The sequence below is a fragment of the Triticum aestivum genome, chromosome 1B, assembly GCF_018294505.1.
Source record: "Triticum aestivum cultivar Chinese Spring chromosome 1B, IWGSC CS RefSeq v2.1, whole genome shotgun sequence".
Lineage (NCBI taxonomy): Eukaryota > Viridiplantae > Streptophyta > Magnoliopsida > Poales > Poaceae > Triticum > Triticum aestivum.
Window position 1 is genome coordinate 462009741 of NC_057795.1, and position 18949 is coordinate 462028689.

Genomic DNA, 18949 nt, shown 5'->3' on the forward strand with positions numbered 1-18949 from the left:
ATACAGCAGAGCAACATCCGGACGGAAATAAGAATACGGTATTGATAGTCTTCGAGACTTTCGCCTCAAATAATAGGCGCAAGCAAGCTCAACGCAGTCTCGCCGAAGTTTGCCACGTGGCAACAATAAATCTGTGGAATGACACGGCCATAACTTTCAATGTCAGTGATGAACCTCAATTCTGAACAGTTCGGGCACCAGCCGCCTTGGTCCTTAGTCCAATCATGGACGGTTTCCGGCTCACTAAAGTGCTCATGGACGGCAGAAGCGGATTAAACCTCATCTATGAGGAAACACTCAACAAGATGGAAATTGACAAGAGCCGTATCGAGCGAAGCAGCACGACCTTCAGGGGAATCATCCCTAGTCGGGAGGCACGGTGTACGGGAAAAATCACACTGGATGTGGTATTCGGCACGCTGGAGAATTATAGGTCCGAAGAAATCACGTTCCAAGTGGCCCTGTTTAGCAGCGGATAACACGCCCTCTTAGGGCGGGACGCATTCACAAGCTTTCAAGCTATACCCCATTACGGGTACATGAAGCTCAAAATGCCCAGACCCAATGGAATCATCACTCTAGCTAGTGACCCGGACATCGCACTCCGCGCCGAAAATAAAACTGCCGCACTAGCCCTGGAGGCATTATCTGAAGCCCTCGCCGTTGAAGAACTAACAATGCTGCACGCCAGAGTGGACAAAGATGACGTGATACTCGACAAGAGACCCAAGTCCACCTCTTTCAAGCCCGCAGACGAGATAGTCAAATTCCAGGTCCACCCAACGGACCCCACAAAAACAGCTGCCATTCGGACACAATTGAACCCCACAATAGACGCCGCACTGCGAGATTTCCTACGTGAGAACTGGGGCATTTTCTCCTGGCATCCTTCAGACATGTCGGGCATCCCACGCAGGCTGGCTGAACACAACCTCAATATACTGAAAGGATACAAGCCAGTTAAGCAGACTCTTAGGCGCTTCTCAGAGCCTAAGTGGCAAGCCATGGGAGAAGAGCTAGCCAAGCTACTCGAGGCCGGATTCATCAGAGATATAAAACATCCGGATTGGCTAGCAGACCTGGTAATGGTACCAAAGAAGGAAAAATCCTAGCGTCTATGTGTCGATTTCAAGGACCTCAATAAGGCTTGCCCTAAGGATCCTTTCCCCCTCCCTCGCATTGACCAAATCATTGACGCCACCGCCGGACATGACTCACTGTATTTCCTCGACGCATACTCCGGATACCATCAGATAAAGATGGCAGAATCCGACCAAGCCGCAACAGCCTTCATAACGCCATACGGCCCCTTTTGTTTCAACACTATGCCTTTCGGGCTCAAAAACGCCAGCGCAACCTATCAACGCATGATTCAGACATGCCTGAAGAAGCAAATCGGCAAAACAGTTGAGGCATACGTGGACGATGTGGTCATCAAAAGAAGACACGTCGAAACTCTAATAGATGATTTGAGACTAACGTTCGACAACCTCCGAACATACGACATCAAGCTCAAGCCGAAAAATGTGTCTTCGGTGTACCCTCAGGGAAATTACTCAGCTTCATTGTTTCCAATAGAGGAATCGAAGCAAATCTGGCAAAAATCCAAGCTCTGTCACAATTGGCTATCCCAACAGACCTCAAGCAGATCCAGAAACTAATTGGATGCGTGGCTGCCTTAAGCCGCTTTATCTCCCGATTAGGAGAAAAGGCACTACCTCTTTATCGCCTTCTTCGGCGCACCGAACACTTCAAGTGGACGGATGCGGCCAAGGCTGAACTGGAAGAAATAAAGACCCTATTGGCCAGCAATCCAGTCCTGACAGCACCAAATACTGGTGAACCAATGCTATTATACATAGCTGCGACACGCCAGGTTGTAAGCGCAGTGCTCGTTGTCGAACGAGAAGCAAACGGACACAAGTTCCCGCTCCAAAAGCCGGTATATTACGTGTCCACTGTCCTCACTCATGCAAATCCTGATGGCCACACTATCAAAAGATAGCATACGCGGTCTTCATGGAATCCCGGAAGCTACGACACTACTTTCAAGAGTGTTCGATTACGGTGGCCTCCGAAGTACCACTCAATGACATAATAAATAACCGCAACACTATGGGTCGGATTGCCAAATGGGATATTGAGCTCCTTCCGTTCGACATTACATACAAACCACGGCGAGCCATCAAGTCGCAAGTACTGGCTGACTTTGTCGCCGAATGGACAGAAGTCGAACTCCCTAAAGAGTACATCGCCTACTCCAATTGGATCATGCACTTCGACGACTCTAAAATGTTGGCCGGACTGGGAGTAGGTGTCGTCCTGACATCCCCCACCGGAGACACGGTCCAATACGTACTCCAAATATTATACATAGATTCCAACAATGCGGCCAAATATGAGGCTCTGTTGCATGGTCTTCGGATGGCAGTCTCCATGGGCATCCAACGCCTAAAAGTGTGCGAGGACTCGAACCTCGCAATATCACAAGTAAATGGAGACTTCGATGCCAAGGATCCTAAAATGGCGGCCTACCGTAATGTCGTCCTCAAAATATCAGCCCGGTTCGAGGGGCTCGAATTCCACCATGTGGTCCGAGAAAACAATCAAGCGGCGGATATCCTTGCCCGCATCGGCGCGAAATGCGACCCCGTCCCACCTAATATCTTCTTGGAAAGGCTGTTCAAGCCATCCGTTGTATGGGAAGGGGAGTCCGGCAATACCAGCCCGGCTCCAAACACAACCCCAGATTCCGAACCATCTGATGTAATCGAAGGCTCTGCCACCGAAATAACACCTTCGGCCAACAAAATCATGGTTGTCATTGCCCCGTGGACCAAGCCCTTCTTAGCCTACCTAAATAGGCAAGAGCTCCCCAAGGACCAAAATGAGGCACGTTGTATTGTGCGACATTCTAAGGCCTACAAAGTCCATGAAGGAGAGCTCTACAAGAAAAGCGCTACCGGAGTGCTCCAAAGATGCATCTCCGAAGAGGAAGGGCGGCAGCTCTTAGCCGAAATTCATTCCAGACTCAGCGGGCACCACGCTGCAGCTCGGGCACTTGTAAGCAAGGCCTTCCGCATAGGTTTTTACTGGCCGACTACCCGGGCAGATGCACAGGACCTTGTCCAACATTGCGTCAGTTGCCAACTCTTCACCAATCAGAGCCATATGCCCCCTAACACTCTCCAAACAATCCCCATAACTTGGCCCTTTGCGGTCTGGGGGCTGGACATGGTCGGACCTCTTAAAGGGGGAAGCCATAAGAAAAAAATACTTATTGGTCATTGTGGACAAGTTCACCAAATGGATAGAATCCAAACCAGTTAAAACGGCCGAATCCGGACCAGTGATAGACTTCATATCAGGGGTTGTACACCGTTACGGTGTCCCCCATAGCATCATCACTGACAATGGCTCAAATTTCACAGCCTATTAGGTGAAAACTTGGTGCGGCAACATGGGCATCAAGCTCGATTACGCCTCTGTCTATCACCCCCAAACAAACGGTCAAGTCGAATGTGCAAATGGTCTCATCATGAGCGGCATCAAACCCAGACTAGTGCGATCCTTGAAGGAATCAGACACGCATTGGGTCGAGGAACTCGACTCCGTACTCTGGGGGCTATGGACCATGCCGAATTGTACAACCGGATACACACCATTTTTTATGGTGTACGGCGCAGAAGCAGTGCTACCCTGCGACATAATCCATGACTCACCTCGCGTGCGCACGTACGAAGAGAAGGAAGCCGAACTAGATCGGCAGGACAACTTAGATGCCCTGGAGGAGGAGCGTGACGTCGCAAAAGCCTGTTCCGCATTCTATCAGCAGCAGGCTCGAAGGTATCAAAGCAGAGAAGTATGGGCCAAAATTTATAACATTGGCGAACTCGTTCTACGCCTACCCGAGAAGAAGAACGACAAGCTCAAACCCAAGTGGGAGGGTCCCTTCATCATTGATAAAGTTCTCACAGGAGGAGTGTACCGTTTGCGCAATACATCTGATAACAGACTCGAGTCGAACCCATGGAACACGGCCAGACTCCGAAGATTCTACGCCTAGTGTCGAACTTAGTGTTCGTCTCCTTACCTCCGCTCTTTCAATTATGTCCTCCTTCCTATCTCGCCCTCTTTTCCTTTTTCACATAAAGCCTTAAATATTGTATCGATGCTTTGATCGCTCTGGCCGCACTATGCGTGCTCACTATACCTGGGGGCTTCCTATACAGAAGCCAGATATAATTGCTTTAATGGCTTCCTGCCAACCACATATGCATGTTCTTTCCATATGTGCCTTTTCTTCACCATTATATGCATCGATATGACTTAAATTTTGGCCATGTTGGGTTGCCTGGCTCTTGTGGTTACGCCCTACGTTCCCATTAATTCGGCTAGGGCATAAGGGGAGCACCTCTGCGATTGTTACTGCCGGTTCAGCCGGATGTGTACCTCACACTGGGTGAAGCCAAAAGCTAGCGTTCTTAAGGGAATATTCGTTCGGTGAACAAAAGATGTTTTTCGTTTATTACAACATGAATCCACAGATGTTTTGTTTCCTGCGCTTCTGTTCGCAGTTCGGACATGCACATCGATGCATGCGTACCCAGGGAAAGGAACCCCTAACGGAACTATTCTCTCGGGAAGATGTTTCTTACTATCCATGTAATATAACATAATTAGTTGGGTACTTGTCTGTTCAAGCACTTATGACCCTTACACCTGGTTTCCACGCATACCCCGGTTTTATATAACTGAGCGGGTATTCGGATACACCTCGGATTGTCGGGTCCGGGGGCTGAAGCAAAAAGGTCCGCCATGACAAATGATTTTCAATCCGGCTAGGGAGTACATAGGTCCATTGAATTACATAGTCACTTGGACTGGCTATATTCTTCCTCTATACCATCCAACAGGTTGTCTAGCCTACAATCCTGTTGGGAATACTTTGTGGCTAATGCTACTTGGTCATATACCAGACTTACAGGAATCTCTTGCCCATCTGACCCCACCGGTCCAACTTCGGCCATATGGTTCGGGTCAGCCTTGGCGTATCGCGTCTTCACCATGGCCCAGGCTTCCCTCGCACCTTGTCGGCAAGTTGATATCTTCCATAATCAGAAGCGCCACCGTGCTCCTTTGAGCATCTCCACAAGCTTGCTCATGTCTCCTGGCAGGGAAGAAGATGGCCACAAGGCCTAGGCAATACCCTGCATCACCTGCCGAGCTCGCTCGTGCAGTTGTGAAAGATCTTGCAGCAAATCACCTGCGGATCCGGGCATCTCCTCTCCAGGATGGACCGTCAGCATACCTACAGACATAACTCTGTTAATTCGCTTCCTCGCCGAACTGTTCTGCAGGTCATTTAAAGCACTTATTATAAATGCCGCGTCGAAGCCTCCTGTTCTTCTTTACGGAGTCAGCAAGCTAAGCTCGAACATCTGCCAGTTCGACGCTCAGTCGGATATTGGCATCTTGGAGATTATTTTTCTCTTGAATAACCTGCGTCGGCACGCGCTCACCCGCCTTCAGCTGACTTCGCAGATGTGGCTCACTATCTTTCGCGATCTTCGGATTCTCTCCAGGATTGCCTGCAGAATCTCTTGTTAGATTCGTCAACTATGCCGAATACATAACTGGTATGTGTCCTTATAAATTCCTTTATCAAGGTAAGTATTACCAGAAGAGGCCTTTTGGGATTCCTCTGCTCCGACAACTGCGGCCTTTAGCTGGGTTTTGCATTCCTCCAGCTCCTGAGATAAATGTGTATTCTTCTCTACAAGAACCTATACATACAATGATCCTTAAATCAATTGTGCCAACGGTTTCAAGTCTCAGGGGCTACTACTACACATACTTATCAAATTTTCTTACACGTATATCCTTCGCATACTGGTCCATCGCTCTGGCAAGCCCATCTTGAGCGGCGCGAATATATGCGTCTCCGAAATTGAAGGCATTGAAAGCCTCCTCGAAGAAAATACCATTGTGGAGTATGGCCCGTCTGCGCCGGTGATTCATGGCGCTCTCCACTTCGGAGTTTGTAGCAGAAAGCCTGTCTGCATCCTCTGTATGAGGGCAATTCGGTGTTGCCCCCACGTCAGCCTCCACCCGTGAGTCCGGTTTAGGAATCCGGCTGCTTGAGGCGTGGTCGGCAGCATCTCCGGATATAGTCCGGCGGCTGCTCTTTCTGCCAGGACATAATGAAAACTGTCACATTTTAGCAAAGATAATCACGGAGCAAGTTTAATTTGTACCTCTGCCCCAGCGTCTCAATCCTAACAGCCTTCCTCTTAAGCCTGCCCGGCCCGGGTTCCCTTTGATGATGAGCCCCTGCGGGCTCGGCACAGCGTCCTGATGGTCATTTCTGTAAAAATACAACATATGCGCGTAAGGCACAGCATAATTCGGAAGTTAGGGCTCCGGCTTTACTTACATTCGACACCGGGAGCAGCCCGGGATAATCGGCAAGGATGGCCACCAAGGCGCTGTCATGGCTTGCTTGATAGAATGTCCTGTCGGCAAGCTCCACGAATATATCCGGATCTTCTTCAAGTCCGGGGTCGAGAGCCCGGCCAGGATCCTCTGGCTGCGGAGGTGGGTTGTTGAACTCTTCCACGGACCTCCTCAGTTTCTGCTTTGAAAATAGCATGATGAATGATTGGTGACAAAGGACACAAGAATGAATAGAGTCGAGTGAAGAATGACAGCTTACCCAGCTTGGGGGTTGTACATGGAAAATCCATCCTGCGGCTTAATGCAGAGGAACTCCTCTTCTTCTCCTTTGTATAAATCGGACAATATTCTCGCCAGAGCGGTGGCGGAGTCCGGACCTTTATGACCGTGGCGGGTGGCGTCGTCTTCTCTGTTGAAGTGCCACATGGGTTTCCCCCGATATTGAAGTGGCTGCACCCCCTGCGTTATGCATATTGACATAACTTTTGTTATTGTCAGTCCTGATTGGGTCAGTATTTTCATCCTGCCCATCAGGTAGAGGACTTCTCTATCATCTTCCTCCTAGGGGCTCCGAGGGCGCCAACTTTGTTGTTTCTTTAGCGGGGCGTTGTTGAACTGAGGAAGACCTGGCCGGACTGGGTCCGGAAGGGGAACGTCATCTACATAAAACCACTCCGAAGGCCAGTCTTCGGATGCCTTCTTTGGAGTGCCAGACAGGTATCCGGCCTGGGTGACGCGCCATATTTCGGCTCCACCCACTTGATATATAGATCCCTCGTGATTACGAGGGACGAGGCAGAATAGCCTCTTCCATAACCCGAAATGAGCTTCGCAGCCCAGGAATAGCTCGCAGAAGGCAACGAACCCTGCGATGTGCAGTATGGAGGCAGGAGTGAACTTATGCAGCTGGAGGCCGTAGAACTCCAGGAGCTTGCGGAGGAATGGTAAACCCAATTCCTCTCAACAAATATGGGACTAGGCATATCCGCTCCCCTCTAGATGGGTTTGGAAAGTTCTCCGCTTGCTCCCCGCCGTTATAGGTGGCTAGGCCGGCTCGGACGGGGACCATGTATGCAGGTGGAAGAAACCCTTGGGTCTGCAACTCTACTAAACGGCTATGGGGGACAGAACACTTTTTCCAATCACCCGGCGCAGAGGTATGGGAGCGAGAGGAGGAGCTGCGGCAACCGGCCATGATGGAATGGATTTTTTCGGACGTGCTCTGTTGAATGCTTGCTTGAGGGAAGATGGTGAGATTTGGATCTGAGGATCCCCGTCTCTTCAAATAGACGGTTCGCTTATAGGGTCAGGGTGGCAAATGTGAAAATGCCCCGGCTCCTTGTATTCACTTGACACATGGAGATGGCCATTATTGAAGGACAGAAGCCGAGGAGTACAACATTAATGGGAAGCCGGACACTATTTGCTATGATAGGTACTCTGGATTTGGAGAAGAACCCGCCTTGCAATGCCGAAGACAATCTGCATGCCAAACTCATCGTCATTGAATCCTGGTTCGGGGGCTACTGAGCGAGTCCCGGATAAGGGGGTATCCGGACAGCCAGACTATATACTTTGGCCGGACTGTTGGACTATGAAGATACAAGATTAAAGACTTCCTCCCGTGTCCGGATGGGACTCTCCTTTGCATGGAAGGAAAGCTTGGCGATTCAGATGCTAGATCTCCTCTGTAACCGACTCTGTGTAACCCTAGCCCCCTCCGGTGTCTATATAAACCGGAGGGTTTAGTCCATAGGACAAGAACAATCATAATCATAGGCTAGCTCCTAGGGTTTAGCCTCTACGATCTCGTGGTAGATCAACTCTTGTAATACTCCTATCATCAAGATCAATCAAGCAGGAAGTAGGGTATTACCTCCATCGAGAGGGCCCGAACCTGGGTAAACATCGTGTCCCCAATCTACTATTACCATTAGCCTTAGACGCACAGTTCGGGACCCTCTACCCGAGATCCACCGGTTTTGACACCGACATCAGCCACCCTGCGGCCCTCCTATCCTTTTCCACTAAAGCCCATTAAGGCTCATTAATCCCGTGGGGGGTTCCGGTAACCTCTCGGTACTCCAAAAAATGCCCGAACCTTTTCGAAACCTTTAAGGTATCCGAACATAACCTTCCAACATATCAATCTTTATGTCTCGACCATTTCGAGACTCCTCGTCATGTCCGTGATCTCATCCGGGACTCCGAACAAACTTCGGCCATCGAACGTTAAGAGCGTGGACCCTACGGGTTTGAGAACTATGTAGACATGATTGATACACATCTCCGATCAATAGACAATAGCGGAACATGGATGCTCATATTGGCTCCTACATATTCTACGAAGATCTTTATCGGTCAAACCGCATAACAACGTATGTTGTTCCCTTTGTCATCGGTATGTTACTTGCCCGAGATTTGATCGTCGGTATCATCATACCTAGTTCAATCTTGTTACTGGCAAGTATCTTTACTCGTTCTGTAATGCTTCATCCCGCATCTAACTCATTAGTCACATTGCTTGCAAGGCTTATAGTGATGAGCATTACCGAGAGGGCCCAGAGATACCTCTCTGGTACACGGAGTGACAAATCCTAATCTCGATCTATGCCAACCCAACAATCACCTTCGAAGACACCTGTAGAGCATCTTTATAATCACCTAGTCACATTGTGACGTTTGATAGCACACAAGGTGTTCCTCCGATATTCGGGAGTTGCATAATCTCATAGTCTGAGGAACATGTATAAGTCATGAAGAAAGCAGTAGCAATGAAACTGAAATGATGATAATGCTAAGCTAAAGGATGGGTCTTGTCCATCACATCATTCTCCTAATGATGTGATCCCGTTCATCAAATGACAACATATGTCTATGGTTAGAAAACATAACCATCTTTGATTTACGAGCTAGTCTAGTAGAGGCATACTAGGGACACTATGTTTTGTCTATGTATTCACACATGTACTAAGTTTCCAGTTAATACAATTCTAGCATGAATAATAAACATTTATCATGATATAAGGAAATATAAATAACAACTTTATTATTGCCTCTAGGGCATATTTCCTTCAGTCTCCCACTTGCACTAGAGTCAATAATCTAGATTACATAGTAATGATTGTAACACTGATGGAGTCTTGGTGCTAATCATGTTTTGCTCGTGGAAGAGGATTAGTCAATGGGTCTGCAACATTCAGATCCGTATGTATCTTGCAAATCTCTATGTCTCCCTCCGACACTTGATGACGGATGGAATTGAAGCGTCTCTTGATGTGTTTGGTTCTCTTGTGAAATCTGGATTCCTTTGCCAAGGCAATTGCACCAGTATTGTCACAAAAGATTTTCATTGGACCCGATGCACTAGGTATAACACCTAGCTCGGATATGAACTCCTCATCCAAACTCCTTCATTTGCTGCTTCCGAAGCAGCTATATACTCCGCTTCACACATAGATCCCGCCATGACGCTCTGCTTAGGACTACACCAACTGACAGCTCCACCATTCAATATAAATATGTATCCGGATTGTGACTTAGAGTCATCCAGATCAGTGTCAAAGCTTGCATCGATGTAACCATTTACGACGAGCTCTTTGTCACCCCCATAAATGAGAAACATATGCTTAGTCCTTTTCAGGTATTTCAGGATGTTCTTGACCGATGTCCAGTGCTCCACTCCTGGATTACTTTGGTACCTCCTTGCTATACTTATAGCATGGCACACATCAGGTCTGGTACACAGCATTGCATACATGATAGAACCTATGGCTGAAGCATAGGGAATGACTTTCATTTTCTATCTATCTTTTGTGGTGGTCGGGCATTGAGTCTGACTCAACTTCACACCTTGTAACACAGGCAAGAACCCTTTCTTTGAATGATCCATTTTGAACTTCTTCAAAACTTTATCAAGGTATGTGCTTTGTGAAAGTCCAATTAAGCGTCTTGATCTATATCTATAGATCTTGATGCCCAATATGTAAGCACCTTTACCGAGGTCTTTCATTGAATAACTCTTATTAAAATATCCTTTTATGCTATCCAAAAATTATATATCATTTCCAATCAACAATATGTCATCCACATATAACATTAGAAATGCTACAGAGCTCCCACTCAATTTCTTGTAAATACAGGCTTCTCCAAAAGTCTGTATACAACCATATGCTTTGATCACACTATCAAAGCATTTATTCCAACTCTGAGAGGCTTGCACCAGTCCATAAATGGGTTGCTGGAGCTTGCACACTTTGTTAGCACCCTTTGGATCGACAAAACCTTCTGGTTGCATCATATACAACTCTTCTTCTAGAAATCCATTAAGGAATGCAGGTTTGACATCCATCTGTCAAATTTCATAATCATAAAGTGTGGCAATTGCTAACATGATTCGAACAGACTTAAGCATCGCTACGGGTGATAAAGTCTCATCATAGTCAACTCCTTGAACTTGTCGAAAACCTTTTGCAACAAGTCGAGCTTTGTAGACAGTAACATTACCGTCAGCGTCAGCCTTCTTCTTGAAGATCCATTTATTTTCTAAGGCTTGCTAATCATTGGGCAAGTCCACCAAAGTCCACACTTTGTTCTCATACATGGATCCCATCTCAGATTTCATGGCCTCAAGCCACTTCGCAGAATCTGGGCTCATCATCGCTTCCTCATAGTTCGTAGGTTCTGTCAGATGTGGGTTTCCGGCAAAACCCTTAAGGTTCGAACTCTAGGGTGCATGTGAAGATCTCTCCCCTACCGATCCATGTTCCAATGCCTCACTGAGAATCTAAGCTAGCAAGATGAACAACACAAGGGACACGAGGTTTATACTAGTTCAAGCCACCATTGTGGTGTAATACCCTACTCCAGTGTGTGGTGTGTGGATTGCCTCAGGGGCTGGTGATGAACAGTACAGAGGAAGAACAGCCTCACGAGGGGTGTTCTTGTGGTGGCGTTCTGCCTAGGAAGGACTCGACCCAAGATGCCTTCCTACTATGATGGCTAGCCCTATATATAGAGGCCCTGGTCCTCTTCCCAAATATCGAACGGGAAGGGCGCCAACAATGGCCATTTTGAAGGGGAACATCTAGTACAACTTATCCTGACTAAAGTTGGTCTTCGGCTGCCAAAGGTACTGGCGATGACTCCGTCTTGGGCTCCATGGTGACCTCCGTCCTGCCGCTCTGTTGGTCTTGGTCTCGTTGCACCGAAATGGTAGCCTTTGCTTGATGCCTTGGCTTGTGCTTGCCCCCTTTGAACCAAAGAGGAAACAAGGACACTTCACAGGCCGGCGCCCGCCTGGTCCAGATCGTCATGGCTTGCATCACAAGCACCTCCCGAGGTACCCTTGCCTTGATCTCTCCGCCTTCTCGCGAGCCTGCCTGGTGAGGCCGCTCCTGAGGAAGCCTTCCTTCGTCCGTCCCACGAGGCTTGGACCCTCGCGAGGGTCTTGAGCTTGAGACGATGAAGATGGGCCGTACTGGGCCACCACTTGAGCCACGCCGCAGGCCGCAGGCAGGCAAGTCTGGGGACCCCCGTTCCCAGAACGCTGATAGTAGCCCCTGGGCCCAAGGCACGCTCGGACTTGGCTTAGCAGAGAAGCGAATGGGCAAGTGCGGAGCACCGCGGGCCCCATCAGCCTGCAGCCTTGGGCGCCGCGTGGCGGTTGATTGGACGTGCGCGTCTCCGCTTCCCCATGTCGCCTCGGCAACTACTCGACTTGACAAGTCCCTGCATGCAAAATGAGTCATGATTACCTGTGATTGCGGAGGTCGACGGTTGGCCTCCTTTCGCTATAAGTACGGGATGGCGTGAGCCCTCCCAATTCATTTCTCCTTGCTCTGCTTCTTCTTCCTTGCTCCTCCTCCATCTTGATGCTGATGGCGCTGATCTGCCGGTTCTCAACCGAAGAGAAGGGGAAGGCCCCCCGAGAGGGGCCCGTCCCGCTCCCGCCGAAGAAGCGGCCAGTCTCCGGCCGTCGTGACGAGGTCGCTTGGCAAGAGACGTCGAGGCCATGGTATGAGCGGCCTCCTCCTGGGTTTCCATTGCCTTTGTACACCCAAGACGAGGGCCCTAGGGGGGAAGATGCTGAGCGGTGCCGCCCGCGCCGCCGGCGACGCCGACGAATCACGGCGGCGCACGTTGTCCCCATAGGAGCCCACGCCATGGACTCCTCTCGCGAGCTCGTGCTTCACGCCTCCATGCCTCCAAGCTCTTGGATTTGCCTTCCTACTTCCTTCGCCTTTGAGATGTTGCCGAGGGGGGCCCTCGAGCTCTGGCTGCAGCACGCCGACTGCAGCACCCCCGCGACCAGAGCAGAGGTCAAGGTTGTCGCTCCGGGCAAGGTCTACATGACCCGAGGCTGGGGCAAGGTCTACCAAATGGAGGGCGCCCTCGTGATTCATCTTGAATACGATGGCGCCTCCCTAATGATTTTCAAGGTCATCGACGCGGAAGGACGCCGGCTGGAGTGCTGCCCCAGGGACAACGGCCGAAGCACTGGGGTGGCGAGGGCCGAGCCTGCCACCCGCTTCTCCAGCAGCTCTTCCGGCAGCAGTGGAGACACCGAGGGGTCCAGTGACTCCCCCGAGCTTCTCGTGACTCCGGAGACGAGCGACGACAGCTATGAGCCCCCGAGATTGCGTCGTGCCCGGAGCAGGGTGGCTGTGTCAGGCAGCCGATGCGGCTGATCTGGATGGGGTTAGCGCCAGCCTCACGTGGCCCATTGTTGATGATGGTGTCTGCCGCAAAGGCACCTGTAGTTAGGGCTCCTTAGGATTTGCATCTTTTGTTCCTGCAAGAAATCAAGGAAACACCCCAAAGGGGCATGTAAAGCGCATGTAATGTCTTTCACAAACGTACTCCTTATCGTGAAGCAGTGTGAGATGCTTGTCCTGTCTCGGCTTGGTTCCTCCTTTCTAACCTCACGAAGGCCTGGTGCTCTACACTGATAGGTCCCGGTCTCCAGGCAGGCTTCAGCCATCGCTGGTATGCCAGGTCGCGATGTCGTGGTCAAGGCCAGGAGGTGAGCGACCCAAGGTCCGGTAAGAGCCCCCGAGGCGCGATGCTCAGGAGGTCCCCTTTAGCGCTCAAGCCGCCGTCGCTAGGCGAGATTGGAAGGCAACATCACCATCACAGAGCCGCATTAGGTGAAGATTTGGTGTTGCACTAGCTAGCAATTCTAGAGGCGTGACTTAACTCGGGAGCTTGGAGTCATTCCTTAGTGAGGTGCCGGACCTACGCGTCGGCGGCTGGGAAGTTGCTGGGAAGTCGCCGGGTGAGGCCCTTGTGAGCTTCTTCCCTCTCCCCCGCACTCTCCTTAGTGCTCTACGTCCTCAGGTCCCGGCCCTCGAGCGAGCTCAGCCGCCGCTGGTATGCCAGGTCGCGATGTCGTGGACAAGGCCAGGGGGTGAGGGCTGGAGAGCCAGTAAGAGACCATGAGTCGCGATGCTCAGGCGCCCCCCTTCAACGTGCAAGTGGTTCACGCGGGAGAGAGAGAAAGAGAGCCCGCGATGGTCTCCCCCGGCGCTATTCCTTAGAGAGGTCCTGCAAACCAATCACGAGGAAGACAAGGATTGCCATTACGATTGCCGGCCAGCCACTAGTTGATCCGTGCGAGTGAAGAGGGCACTGAGGGCCTGGTGAGGTGGCACCTTGCAGGGCTGCCGCGGATAGAGCTCAGCCACTCAGGTTTGTCGATGTTGCAGGGACGGACCCATGCACAAGCGTCGTGCCAGAGCGAGCAGCTCCAATGGTTGGTGTCAATCGAGCAGGCAATTACCATATGCAGGTTGAGTATGAAAGAGCTAACCAACTTAGATAGATGCGGGAAAGATACATGCCACTGGGTCAGGCCCGAGCGGCTCGGGGATGATGCAGCCCTAGGGGCGCTCCCAGCTGAAACAGAACTTGAAAGATGTCACCTGGTATCACTGAAAACGAAGGGATGTTGAGGTAGCTGATGACGCATGGTGAAGAAGCCAATCCTTACGAGCCCTCGGGGCCCTGAGCCTCGAGAGGCTCTGGGGGTCCGGGTGGCTCTCCAAGGACCAACTCCATCTCTGCCAGGACCGCGTAGTGCCTGGCCTCCTGAGCCTCCAGAATGCTCCGCACCAGGCGCTGATGAGCAGCGGCCGCGTTCGGCAGGCCGAGAGGCATGCGAACGTAGTTGTGAGGCGGACCCTCGCAACATCCCACGCGCGAAGGCCAGAGGCGCTCCTGAGATGCGGCTCGGTTGAGCCCTGGTACGTCGATGCAGATGTGCAGCCCGCCATCCTCGCCTGGATGGGGAGCTACGCCAGGTAGACGGCGGCTGCCGCGCATCACTCTCGATTCCTGCAGCTCCTGAGTGACCTTAGTGATGAACTCTTGAGGGTTGGGCCCTCCTTGCCTCATGCCTTCCTGAGGTAAACGTGCCATGAAGCACGCCTCTACGTGGTGCCTGAGCGCCTCCCTCATGACCTTGGCAAAGTCAGTGGCCTTCCAGGAGAAAGCCCTCGAGCTTTGCCCAAGGAGGGCGCCGGGCGCGCCTTCCCGTGCGACGGAGGGAGGCGCCCCTTTGACGGGCGCGGATCCTGGCGCCGTGCCTCCGGAGGTGCCCGCCTCCTGAGGCCTCGGGCCAGGTGATGTCTTCTTATTCTTGGGGAATGCCTCGGGAAGGTCCCCGCTCTTGCGATCTGGGTCTTCGATTGACGCGGCTTGGAAGGCGCGCTCGAGAGAGCACATTGCATCTTTCTCCTCACATAGGACTGTGATGACTCCGCCGCTCCCTGGCATCTTGAGGATGTTGTAGCCATGGTGAGTCACTGCCATGAACTTGGCTAGGGCTAGATACCCGAGGATGGTGTTGTACGGCAGGCGAGTGTGGGAAACGTCAAAGTCGGTGAGCTTGGTACGATAGTTCTTGCGCTGTCCAAAGGTGACAGGGAGGCAGACCTACCCTATCGGGGTGGTGGAACCATCAGTGACTCCTGAGAAAGGCTTGGTTGGCTGAAGCTGATTGTATGGCACTTGGAGATTGTTGAATGTCTCGACGGACAGAACGTTGAGCCTTGCACCACCATCAATGAGGGTCCTGGTGACCTGCACATTATTGATGACTAGGGAACGGAGCATTGGGAGGACCCCAGCTGTCACCGCACACTTGAGTTGGTCCGCTGAGCTGAACGTGATGGCACACATGGACCACCTGAGAGGGTGCGAGGCCTCGAGCTTTGGGAGGACTGCATTCACCTCGCGAGCAAACTGCTTGAAGAGGACGGGGTCTGAGAACCGCCCAAGATGCAAGTGATAGCTCGCGGCTCCTGGAAGCCCCCAGCCCCCTCGTCCTGATGCTGGTCTTCATTCCTCCTTGGTGGTGGTGGCAGAGGGGGAAGGCCTGCGTTGCCTTGCGGGCGATCCTCACGAGGATGATCCCTCCAAGCCCCCTCGCGAGGCTGGTCCTGCCAGCGGTCCTCACGAGGCCGGTCACGCCACCCTTGGCGAGGGCCACGATCTTCCCATCGTCCTCCACCTCTTCCTCATACTCGGCCATAGCCCCGATCGCTGTGCTCGGGGCGCTGGCCGACACGTCCTTCTCGCACGGCCCTGAGCTCTTGGCATTCGTTGGTGTTGTGAGTGTGGAGGTCGTGGTACACACAGTACCGGTTGCCCTTGGACGACTCTGGTTGGTCCCTGTCGTGCTTTGAGTCTCGCTCATCTACGAGCACAACTGCTCCCTTGCGCTTCACATCCTTAGCCTTGGACGTCTTCTCTTCAGGATCAGCGGCTGGGAGCTCGAGGAGGGAGAGGCGTCCTTCCTCAGCCCTGGCGCACTTGGTCGCCAAGTTGAATAGCTCCAGAGATGAACACAGATCTTTGTGGATCGCCAGTTCCTCCTTCATCTTGATGTCACGGACGCCATCAGAGAAGGCTGAGATGATAGCCTCCTCAGTCACCTTGGGGATCTTGAGGCGAGCATTGTTGAAGCGCTGGATGTACTTCTGCAGGGTCTCTCCTGGTTGCTGCTTGATGCGGCGCAAGTCACTCATGGCCGGGGGTCGGTCGCGAGTGCCCTGGAAGTTGGTGATGAAGTGGATGCGCATCTCGTCCCAAGAGGAGATCGTGCTGGGAGGCAGGTTCAGGAGCCAGGTGCGGGCACCGTCCTTGAGCGCCATGGGGAACCAATTCGCCATGACTTTTTCGTCTCTGCTAGCCGCTTCGATGCCCAGCTCATAGAGCTGTAGGAACTTCGCGGGGTCGGCGGTGCCGTCGTAGCGAGGAGGCAGATCCGACTTGAACTTACCCGGGCAAGCTACGCTACGCAACTCAGTGGTGAAGGCGCGGCAGCCCGCGGTGGCCACCGGAGCCCTTTGCTGACGCGGGGCTTGATCCTGGGGGTTCCCGCGCGCTGCTGCCAGGGGCAGCGCGGGGTCTCGACGCGCTGGCACAGGAATGCGATCGTGGCGCACTGGTGCAGGGAGCACGCGAGCCATTTCTTGGGAAGGAGGGATTTCTTGGCAGCTCCTTTCTTGCCGCGTGGGCGCCAGACGTGGTGGGTCTCGTCCGGGGGCCGCGCACCTTGGAGCCAGGGCGCCTTATTAGGGAGGATCAGGCGGAGGCGCCTCCGGAGCTGCATTACCCGCGCAGGACAGTGGGCGAGGCAGCGAGAGGGACGGCACAGGGGAGCCCCCTGCGGCGCTGACGAGCTCGGTGATGCGAGCGAGCCACTCTTCATAGAGGTCGTCGACGGGGCGGTAGTGTACGAGCTCACGCGCCGGGAGCAACACGGCGTGCGCGTCCGTCGGAGCGTGACGGGCGTGCGATGATGAACCAGCTGGAGTCAGCGACGGGGTGGCGGTGCGGCCTTCACGCCGCACCAAGGGGTGAAGCAACGACGCCTGCTGCTCGTTCCCCGCCGGGCCGGTGGCAGCATGGGCAGCAGGTGACGGGGAACGACGGGGAGGCCCACCGACGGGAGCCGTCTGGGCGACGTGGGCGGCAAGGGCGGCCCAACGCTCGGCATGAGCTCGGCGAGCGTCAGCCATGGATGCGACGAACGATGGAACGCGCGACGGCGGAAGACAGATTCCGGCGCACCCCTACCTGGCGCGCCAAATGTCGGATGTGGGGTTCCGGCAAAACCCTTAAGGTTCGAACTCTGGGGTGCACGCGAAGTTCTCTCCCCTACCGATCCACGTTCCAACGCCTCACTGAGAATCTAAGCTAGCAAGATGAACAACACAAGGGACACGAGGTTTATACTGGTTCAGGCCACCATTGTGGTGTAATACCCTACTCCAGTGTGTTGTGTGTGGATTGCCTCAGGGGCTGGTGACGAACAGTACAAAGGAAGAACAGCCTCGCGAGGGGTGTTCTTGTGGTGGCGTTCTGCCTGGGAAGGACTCGATCCAAGATGCCTTCCTACTATGATGGCTAGCCCTAAATATAGAGGCCCCGGTCCTCTTCCCAAATATCGAGCGGGAAGGGCACCAACAACAGCCATTTTGAAGGGGAACATCTAGTACAACTTATCCTGACTAAAGTTAGTCTTCGGCTGCCAAAGGTACTGGTGATGATGTCGTCTTGGGCTCCACGGTGACCTCCGTCCTGCCGCTCTGTTGGTCTTGGTCTCGTTGCACCGAAATGGTAGCCTTTGCTTGATGCCTTGGTCTATGCTTGCCCCCTTTGCACCAAAGAGGAAACAAGGACACTGCATAGGCCAGCGCCCGCCTGGCATCCGCCTGGTCCCGATCATCATGGATTGCGTCACGAGCACCTCATGAGGTACCCTTGCCTTGATCTCTCCGTCTTCTCGCAAGCCTGCCTGGTGAGGCCGCTCCTGAGGAAGCCTTCCTTCATCCGCCCCGCGAGGGTCTTGAGCTTGAGTCGATGAAGATGGGTCGTACTTGGCCACCACTTGAGCCACGCCACAGGCCGCAGGCAGGCAAGTCTAGGGACCCCCATTCCCAGAATGCCGACAGGTTCATCGTGGTCTAGTAACATGACTTCCAGAACAGGATTACCATACCACTCTCGTGCGGACCGTACTCTAGAAGACCTACGAGGTTCGGTACTAACATGATCTGAAGTTTCATTATCATCATCTTCCTCACTAATTGGTGTAGGAATCACTAGGACTGATTTCCGTGATGAACTACTTTCCAATTCGGGAGAAGGAACTATTACCTCATCAAGTTCTACTTTCCTCCCACTCACTTCTTTCGAGAGAAACTCCTCTAGAAAGGATCCATTTTTAGCAACGAATATCTTGCCTTCGGATCTATTATAGAAGGTGTACCCAACAGTTACCTTTGGGTATCCTATGAAGACGCACTTCTCCGATTTGGGTTCGAGTGTATCAGGTTGAAGCTTTTTAACATAAGCATCGCAGCCCCAAACTTTAAGAAATGACAACTTTGGTTTCTTGCCAAACCACAGTTCATAAGGCGTCGTCTCAACGGATTTCGATGGTGCCCTATTTAACGTGAATGCAGCCGTCTCTAAAGCATAACCC